Source organism: Piliocolobus tephrosceles, chromosome 6 (assembly GCF_002776525.5).
Source record: "Piliocolobus tephrosceles isolate RC106 chromosome 6, ASM277652v3, whole genome shotgun sequence".
In the NCBI taxonomy this organism is placed as follows: domain Eukaryota; kingdom Metazoa; phylum Chordata; class Mammalia; order Primates; family Cercopithecidae; genus Piliocolobus; species Piliocolobus tephrosceles.
The window spans coordinates 134,210,803-134,220,210 of record NC_045439.1 but is presented as its reverse complement, the minus strand read 5'-3'; positions in this window follow the sequence as shown (position 1 = coordinate 134,220,210).

Sequence of the window (9,408 nt, the reverse complement as noted above, 5' to 3'; positions counted from 1 at the left end):
CGGCTGAGAAAAAGCCAGGTTCCAAAGTTCAGATCCTTGATGTCATCACTAACTTTGAGAGGTTGAGTACAAACTTTTGACATACCTTACCTCAGTTTCTCCAGTAAGTATTAATAGGATAAAATATTTTGGAATAGAACTCTAAACATTAGCATAGTGCATAAAATATTTATCTCTGGAGATATTGCCTTTGAATTATTTCATTTGGTTCTGTAACAATACTGCCTCAATGTTCAATAGAAGTGGATATTGAAACTGATCATTAGATAGAGTTTGGGCTTTTATTTTTTCAATTCTGGGTTTCAATTGTCCATGTTGTATTTGTCTTCTTTTATGTCAGAAAATCACAAATTAGCAATAATTACATAATTCTTTTTGAATAACCACTCAAAAATAGAACCTAAAACCAAATATTCAATCCCTTTAAATTGATTGGGTTAGATAATTTTCTTTCTGGATTGGGGCCATTATTAGATTGAAGTAATTAATCATCTTAACAGTATACTTACATTTTAACCATAATGTTTCATTATTTTTAACTCACACTAGGAAATTTTGTCAAAACTAGAAATCATTAAGGTAGACATACCAGTTAAGCTGTTAGTTGCAGATGCAAATTTGTATCTTTGCCCAAACTTAAAACAACTAGCAATGTTTCTCTTGCTTATGAATTTAATTCTATTGATACCAGTGAGCTGCACAGAACTCAGTTGGTTAAGAAGACATTAGGTATGCACATTTGGGGATGCCCATATGCTTTTCAACAAATATACAACAGGTCAAACTAATGAGAAGTGTTCGCCTGAGGAATTCATTATATTTATTGATAAATTTGTCATAGTGACGTGGAGGACTGCATCGTTAGTCATTATTCGCCATGGTGAATCCATGTCCCTAAGGTGAGTACCTAAGGTGGACATTAGTTTTGCATTTTAATACTTGATGAATAAAAGTTCCACTGTTGGCATCCACTTCTGCCACCTACTATCTTTTAGGACATAAATTTACTTAGGTTTAGTTTTATAGAGAACTTTTTAGTGCTGGACAAAAAGTTAACTTCTTAGCTGTGTAATCTTAAGTCAATTAATCTTACAGAGCCGTGGTTTTCAGATCTGCCAAATAGGGATTCTTATGTGGATAAAATCTAACATGTTCATTTAGATACAAAGAGATGAGAGAAAGACACACACACACACACACACACACACACGGGGGGGGAGGGAGGGAGAGAGGGAGAGAAAGAGGGGGGGGGGGGGGGGGGGGGAGAGAGGGGGGGGGAGGGAGAGGGATCAGTTCTTGTTCAAGTATATTGATAAAGTGCAAGGCATTTTGATCATTATTAGAACGGATACATTTTGCTTTTATTTAACATAGAGAACATACCACACATACATTCTATCTTTATCTCTTAGTGTTGCTCACTAAAAAGAAAAGTATACAGGTAACAATTTAGGATAATCTATCTTGCTTTATGCATAGATTTTTCACAAAGGAAAACCACAGTGAAAAATCATCTCACCTACTCAGCATGACTATTATTAAAACATAAAAAATAACAGATATGGGGGGAGAAAGCAGAAAAAAAGGAAACATTATATACTGCTATTGGGACTGTAAATTAGTACAACATCTATGGAAAACAGTACAGAGAGTTCCCAAACAACTAAAAATAGAACTACCATTCAATCCAGCAATCCCACTACTGGGTATCAACCTAACTGTCCATCAATGGAAGATTAAAGAAAATGTGGCATATATGCACAATGAAATACTTTCTATTCATAAAAAGAATGAAATCATGTCTTTTGGAGCAACATGGATGAAACTGAAGGCCATTATCTTGAGTGAAACAACTCAGTAACAGAAAGGCAAAGACCACATGTTCTCACTTATAAGTGGGAGCTAAACAATGAATGCATAATGGGCCCAGAGTGTGGAATGGAGACGGGGAATGGTGGGAAAGTGTGGATAATTAGAAATTACTTAATGGGTACAATGTGCACTGTTTGGGTGGTGGACACACTAAAAGCCCACACTTCACCATTACTCAATATATCCATTTAACAAAATTGCACTCGTACCCCTTATATTTATACAATTTTTTTAAAAAAGACTCCTATATAACGAAATAATTCTAAGTTATATATGAAATTTCTTTTCCCTAGGCTTAACTTCAGTCAGTATTTAGATCTATAAGTCACTGTCCCACCCATTCCCCACCGTACCTCTTCCTATTCTCTTACCCCCTTGTACCTGGGGCATCCCTTCCTTACCCACTTGAGTCAGATCTGCGGGGTCCTGGACCACACGTCTTCCTCTTGCTTGATTTTTTTCTGATTATGCTAAAGTACATCTACGAAGATTATCTTTAGAAAGAATACATAGAACATAGAGTAACTGAGCCTTTTTAATGCCAGAAAATATATTTATTTAGCCCTCATACTTATATATGATTCAAAGGTTAAAGTTCAGCATTAGTTTCAAACAATAATTTTTCCTTGGAGCTCTGAAGATGGTGTGTCCAGTGGCTAATGAGAGTTTGACGAACAATCTAATTCTGCTTTCTTTATTTTTGGCAACCTTTTTCTCTTTCTCATTATCTTTTAAATATAAATTTTCTATTTATCTTTGGTTTGAAATTTCCCAAGGATTTATCTAGATCCACATCATTTTTTTATTCATTTAATTCTGGTTGCCATTCAAGCTAAAGTGAACTCTATCATGCTAAACTATACTATCTAATTCAGGTGTAGAAAATTGTTGTCCATTACTTAAGCTATAGTTTCCTTTCTTATATTTTCTCATCTCTTACTGAGATGACTATAGACAGAAGTAAGACATCCTTGAATAATCTTTTGTCTTTTTTCTTATATATTTTTTTCTTTTTCTCTACATGCTGGAAAATTTAATTGCCTTTTCTAGCAATCTTTCAATTATTTAATTTGATCAAACATAATTTAAATTTCTAAGCTATGTTTTCTACTACAGTCCATTCCTTTAATATCTTCTCAAATCTGAAGATATAGCGTTTTTGTAAAAAACAATTTTGTCTGTCTTTCTGAATCATCTATTTCTTTCACATCAGTTCTTTTATCTTGTCTATTCTCCACAAAAGTCAGTGGACCCATTACTGATTCTATTTTGAAATGAATTGTATTGACTGTTCTAGGCAAGAGCTATAGGTTTCCTCTGCTAATGTGTAAGTAGGTCTCCTTCCTGAGAAGCCTGTCTTTGGAAGGAGATCTCTGTCACTGTGAGAGGGATGTGCCACTGGCAGTATGTGCTTGATACAGAGTGTGCAGAAAGTCAGTTCTGGGTCGTGTGTCCTTCCAAATGTTAGAATAAGGAAAACGTTGTCTTATAGTTGCCAATATCACACTATAAATGTTAATATTAATAACAGCTAACACATAACTTACCAAGTACTGTTCAAAGAACTTCTATTTAATCCCCAAGTGATGTCAAGTAGATGGTGGGATATGAGGGATATGAGATACCAGCCTTTATCCTCCTCCGCCACAAAAAAATTATAAAGTCAACCACAAACAGAAAGAGCCTTGGGAGGATTCAAAAACACAGTTAAAACCTTGAAAACTGGAGCCACTGCTGCAGCAGACACAACCCTGTGTCAATTCCTGGAATACCAATACCTCTGCATACACCTGCACTCTCAACCCCAGCTCTGCAGCAGATACACAAGCACTCACACCTGGTACATTGGAGCCCCATTGCAGTGGAGGAATCGGTGCCCTAGATTCTGGAAATGCTATAGCTGTGTTTGCCTGTTCTTGGGATGCCAGATTTCTAGTTTCTCCACAAGCACCTGCATCTCACACATTGTTACCAACATGGCAGCAGGGGCACCTGCACCCCAGGCACTAGTATCAGCATCCCACAGCCATGATTCTTCTATGTGTGCCTGGACTCCAGAACCAGGCATTATGGCTGTATGAAAACCACCATGCATTGGAAACTGGTGCCACTGCTACTGCTAGTGTGCCTTCAAGGTGAATCTGGCACCAAGAATAATATCCATGGCCAAACTTTCCCATGGGAGAAAAAGGAAATCAGGAGGACTCCAGCACCTTTCACTGCCAGAGACCCTAATGGCCCTCACTATCACTGCAGATACACTCAGCCTTGGCTGCTGTGTACTCCTGTAGTCTTTACAACACTGACTTCAACTGACAGAGCTTCAGAGAAACTATAATGCTGCACCTTCAAAGGAGCAGGGATTGCTGCATCTCACCCAGATAGGGTCTGCACAGCCATCAGTAGATGAAGATCTTTCTCCGTCAGAACCAGTCCATAAAGTCTGGAGGAAGTAACTGCTCTATCAAATGCAAAGACATCACTGCAAAGCAACAAGTAATATGAAAGAAAAACAAGGAAACTAACATAAAGGAAAAGACAAGGAAACCCAAAGGAATACAATAATTTTCCAGCAACTGACCTCAAATAAATGGAGATCTACAAGTTGCCTGACAGATAATGAAAAGTAATTTACTTTAAGAAAGGTCAAAGAGCTACAAGAGAACAGAGACACAACTCATTGAAATCAGGAAGACAATACACACAAAAAATGAGAAGTTTAGAAGAGTAATCACTAAAAACCACAGAAGTTCTGGAGCTGAAGAGTATAATAAATAAAATAAAAAATGCTACAGAAAGCATCAACAGCAGAATGGATCAAGCAGAAGAAAGACCTAGTGAACGTAAAGACAGTTCATTAAAAATATTCAGTCAGAGGAGAAAAAAGAAAAACAATTAAGAACAATGAAGAAAGCCTAAAGAATTTACGGGACACCATTGAGAGAGCTAACATTCACATTACAGAAGTTTTAGAAAGAGGATAGAGAGAAAAGAAAACAAAATCTATTTAAGGAAATAATGGTTTAATATTTTTCATATGCAAATCAATAAATGTGATATACCCCATTAACATAGTGAAAGATAAAAATCATATAATCATCTCAATAGGTACAGAAGGAACATTTGAGAAAATTTGCCATCTTTTACAATAAAAATTCGTATCAAACTAGATATAAAAAGAATGAGTTTTATTGTTTAACACAATAAAGGCCATATATGACAAGCCCATAGCTAAAATCATGATAAAAAGCTGAAAGTTTATTCTCATATCAAGACAAGACAAGGATGCCCATTTTTGCCATTCCCCCCACTCAACATAGTACTGGAAGTCTTAGCCAGGTCGAATAGGCAAGCAATAGAAATAAAAGACATCCACATTGGAAAGGAAGACGTTGTTTCCATTTGCAGATGACATAATCCTATGTTTAATGCTCTAATGACTCAATCGAAAAAATGTGAAAACTGATAAATTCAGTAAAATTGCAAGTTGTGAAATCAACATACAAAAATCAGTTGTAATTCTATACACTAATAATTAACTATTTTAAAAAATTAATACTTTCACAATATCAAAAAGAAATCCTTAAAAAATAAATTTAATCAAGAACATGAGCTATCTGTACACTGAAAACTATAAAACAATGATGAAAGAAATTGACAGATGACACAAATAAATGGAAAAATGTACTGTGTTCAAGGATCAAAAGAATATTGTCAAAATGCCTATACAACTCAAAGTGATCTACAGAATCAATGCAATGTCTATCAAATTTCCAACAGCATTTTTCACAGAAATAGAAAACAAGTCATAAATTTGTATACAAGCACAAAACGTTCTAAATAGCTGAAGTCACTTGAGCAAGAATAAGAGTTGAAGGCTTCTCAATTTTAAATTATATTACAAAGCTATAGTAATTGAAATGATATGGTACTAGCATAAAGAGAGACACATGGACCAATGGAACATAATAGAAAGCCCATAAATAAACCTACACATGTGATCAACTACTCTCTGAGGAAGAATTCACTGGGTATACACAATGGGAAATGATAGTCTCTTTAATCAAAGGAGCTAGGAAAACTGGTCATCTGCGGGCAAAACAATGACATTGAATCATTATCTTATGCCATACACAAAAATCAACTTAAAATGAATTAAAGATTTAAACATAAGACCTAAAACTGTAAAATTTCTCAAAGAAAACATCAGGGGAAGCCCCATGACACTGAACTTGGCAATGAATTTTGGCTAAGACACCAAAAACACAGGCAACTAAAAATAGGATTAAACAACTTAAACAAAATCAAACAAGCTAAATTAAGCAAAATTAATTATAATTAAATAAACATAATTAAAGTACAACAAACTAAAAAGTTTCTACACAGCAAAGGAAACAATCAACAAAAAGAAAAGGTAATCCACAGAATGGGAGAAAATATTTGTTAACCATATATCTGATAATAAGTTAATATTCAAAATATATGAGGAATTAATACAATTCAATTGTATGAAATGCAAAAAAAATGCAAGTAATCTGATTTAAAAATGAAAACAACCTGAAGAGACATTTTTTCCAAAGAAGACAAGCAAATGGCCATGAAGTATATAAAAAAGTACTTAACATCAATAATCATCTGGGAAAACCACAATGAGATAACACCTGACACCTGCTAGAGTGACTACCCAGTGTATACCCAGTGAATTCTTCCTCAGAGACTAGTTGATCACATGTGTAGGTTTATTTATGGGCTTTCTATTATGTTCCATTAGTCCATGTTAACAAGAAGTCAAAAGATACCAAATGTTGATAAGGATGTGGAGCAACCTTATACATTGTTGGTGGGTATGTAAACTGGTACAACCATTATGGAGACCAGTATGGAGGTTTCAAGAAATTACAAATACAACCACCATGTAATCTAGGAATACCTACATGTGAGTATATATCCAAAGGAAATGAAAAGTTTGTTAAAGAGATATCTGCCCTCCCTTGTTCACTGCCACATTCTTCATAATAGCCAAGATATGGAAACAACATGTTTCTTGACAGATAAATGGATAAAGAAACTGTTATACACACACACACACACACACACACACACGTACGTAATTGAATATGAGTCAGCCTTAGAAAATAGGAAAATTCTGTCACTTGCAATAACACAGATAAACCTGGAGGACTTTATGCAAAGTAAAATAAGCCAGACATGCAAAGGTAAATATTATATGATCTCACTTATATGTAGACTCTAAAAAAGTCAAATTCATAGAAACAGAGTAGAATGGTAGTTACCAGGGCTGTGTGTGGTGGAGTTGGTGGGAGTGGAGGATATGTTGGTGAAAGGGAACAAACTTTCACTTATAAAAGGAATACCTTCTGGAGACCTAATGTACAGCATGCTGACTACAGTTGCTACAAATAGATTGTAAACTTGAAATTTGTTAAGAACATAGATTTTAAGTAGCCTCAACACTCATCCAGGAAAGGCAACTGTGTGAAATTATGGATATGTTAATTAACTTAATTGTGGGGATCACTTCACAATGTATATCAAAACATCACATTGTATATCTTGAATATATATATAGTATTTACTTTTTAATTATACCTCACTAAAGCTAAAAATAATAATTATTTAGTCCCCAAAACAAATATGTGAGGTAATGTGATTATTTCCCATTTTGCAAATGAGGAAACTGAGGCACAGATGGTTAAGGAAATTGCCTAAGGTCACACAGTTGGTAAGTAACAGAGCTGAGCACCGAATGCAACCAGTCTGGCCTGGTGCCCTTGACAATTACATACTCTGCCTTGACTTTCTTCAGGTGTTTCACTGACGTTCTTGAAAGAAAAGGCTTCTGGTTTTTTGAACTGAGACCATACTGTCTATGTGCCTCCATAAAAACTGTGACTCTCCCTGTTCTCATGCTGCCAACTACAAGCTGAGCTTTTTGAAGATTAGCAAGGACAAAGCAGCTCCATTTTCTACTCTTCCGGTGTGATCTCTAATTTGGCACCACCCCTCCTGGGACACTACCATGTTCTATTAATCCACGCACTTCTCTATAGCTCTTGTGTAGGATGATTCTTCTTTCACTTTCTTCCACTCCCTTAATTCACATGGATTTATCCTCTTTTGTGTCATCCTTTCATTTTTATGGGTCCCCCATAACAGAACGGCCATCCTACCATGTTCAATTAACCAGATTTAAGAAACTCAAGCACAAGTTGTAGCCCCTATTCACATATTTACCTTCTCAAATGTTTTTAAGCAATCTGTGTTAATTAACATCCTAACATCATCTTTCTAAATTAGTGATTACCTTTGATTTATCCAACTTAGTCTAGTGATAAAGATAGGAACTTATTTTATTGTTTTCCATATGTCTAAACTTAAAAATATACTTTGTCATATATAAAAGCCTAGGCATAATAACATGTCTGAAGGCACTTGAGGTTTCATTCTGAAAGGCTCTTATTGGGAGAATATATCCAATTTCCACAAGTTTACTCCGTAATTTTCCAATACTAACCTTGGCATAAGCATTGAGTGAATCTTGAACACCTAAGGCAAGTTAAGGTCTCTTTGTAAAGATGTTACCATTTTGCTTTGTAAATGTCTCACAATTTTGGCGGAAAAGCTTAATGCTAGGTACATTTCTCAGGTTCTAGAAATGGGTTCTAATAATCTATTAAATATTGACACTTTAAACTGTAAACTTCCTTATTATTATCTGAATGTGAACCAATGGTCAGTTCTCAGACATTTCAAGTAACTGAATACTATTTTTTTCTATGACATAAGTAGCAGTAGAGGTTTAAGTGAAACTTTACTGAAAGTCAATGCCACCTCTTTGCATTTATCAATGCCAGTCTTGCTCTGCATATTTTTTTTGGCATTTGCCATGCATTGTTAACGGTGATTGTCATGTAATTAAATCACTGCTCATCACAAATCTGTTTTTATGCTGAGATAAGCATCAGAAGCATGCTGTAGGACCCCCAGATCAATAAAGATGTTCCCAGTAGGATTACAAAGAGGCTGGAGTTGAGGAGGGCACCAGAATTAATTAGGACTGATTTCTCTTTTTCTTTCTACTTTCAATATATTTTTAATTGTTTTTCCATTTTCAATGGGCTCTACTACCCCCTTCTTTTTTTCTAATTCTATACTGATGCTCAGACACTTCTGTCCAGAGGTCTGTGGGAGCTGAATGTTCAATCTCATCTACTTTTTCAGTTGTATCCCCAAACTGCAACTTCATTTAGTCCCAGTGATCTCTAGGTTTTATCATTTTCAAAGATACTTTGGAACTAGTGGTGGCCATTTCCAAAAGCTATGTGAACATTGAAATGCTAGCTTTGAACTGCAGGTGGACTTCTTGCTTCAGTTGGCATGCTCATGACAAAATTATAGTACCTGGTTTCTAGAGGTATCAGTGTATTCTAAAATGAAACAAAATCTAAATCAAACTCAAATTTAAAAATCCTCTTGTTCTTCAATCAATTGTGTATAGCAACCTGGTGAGGGATA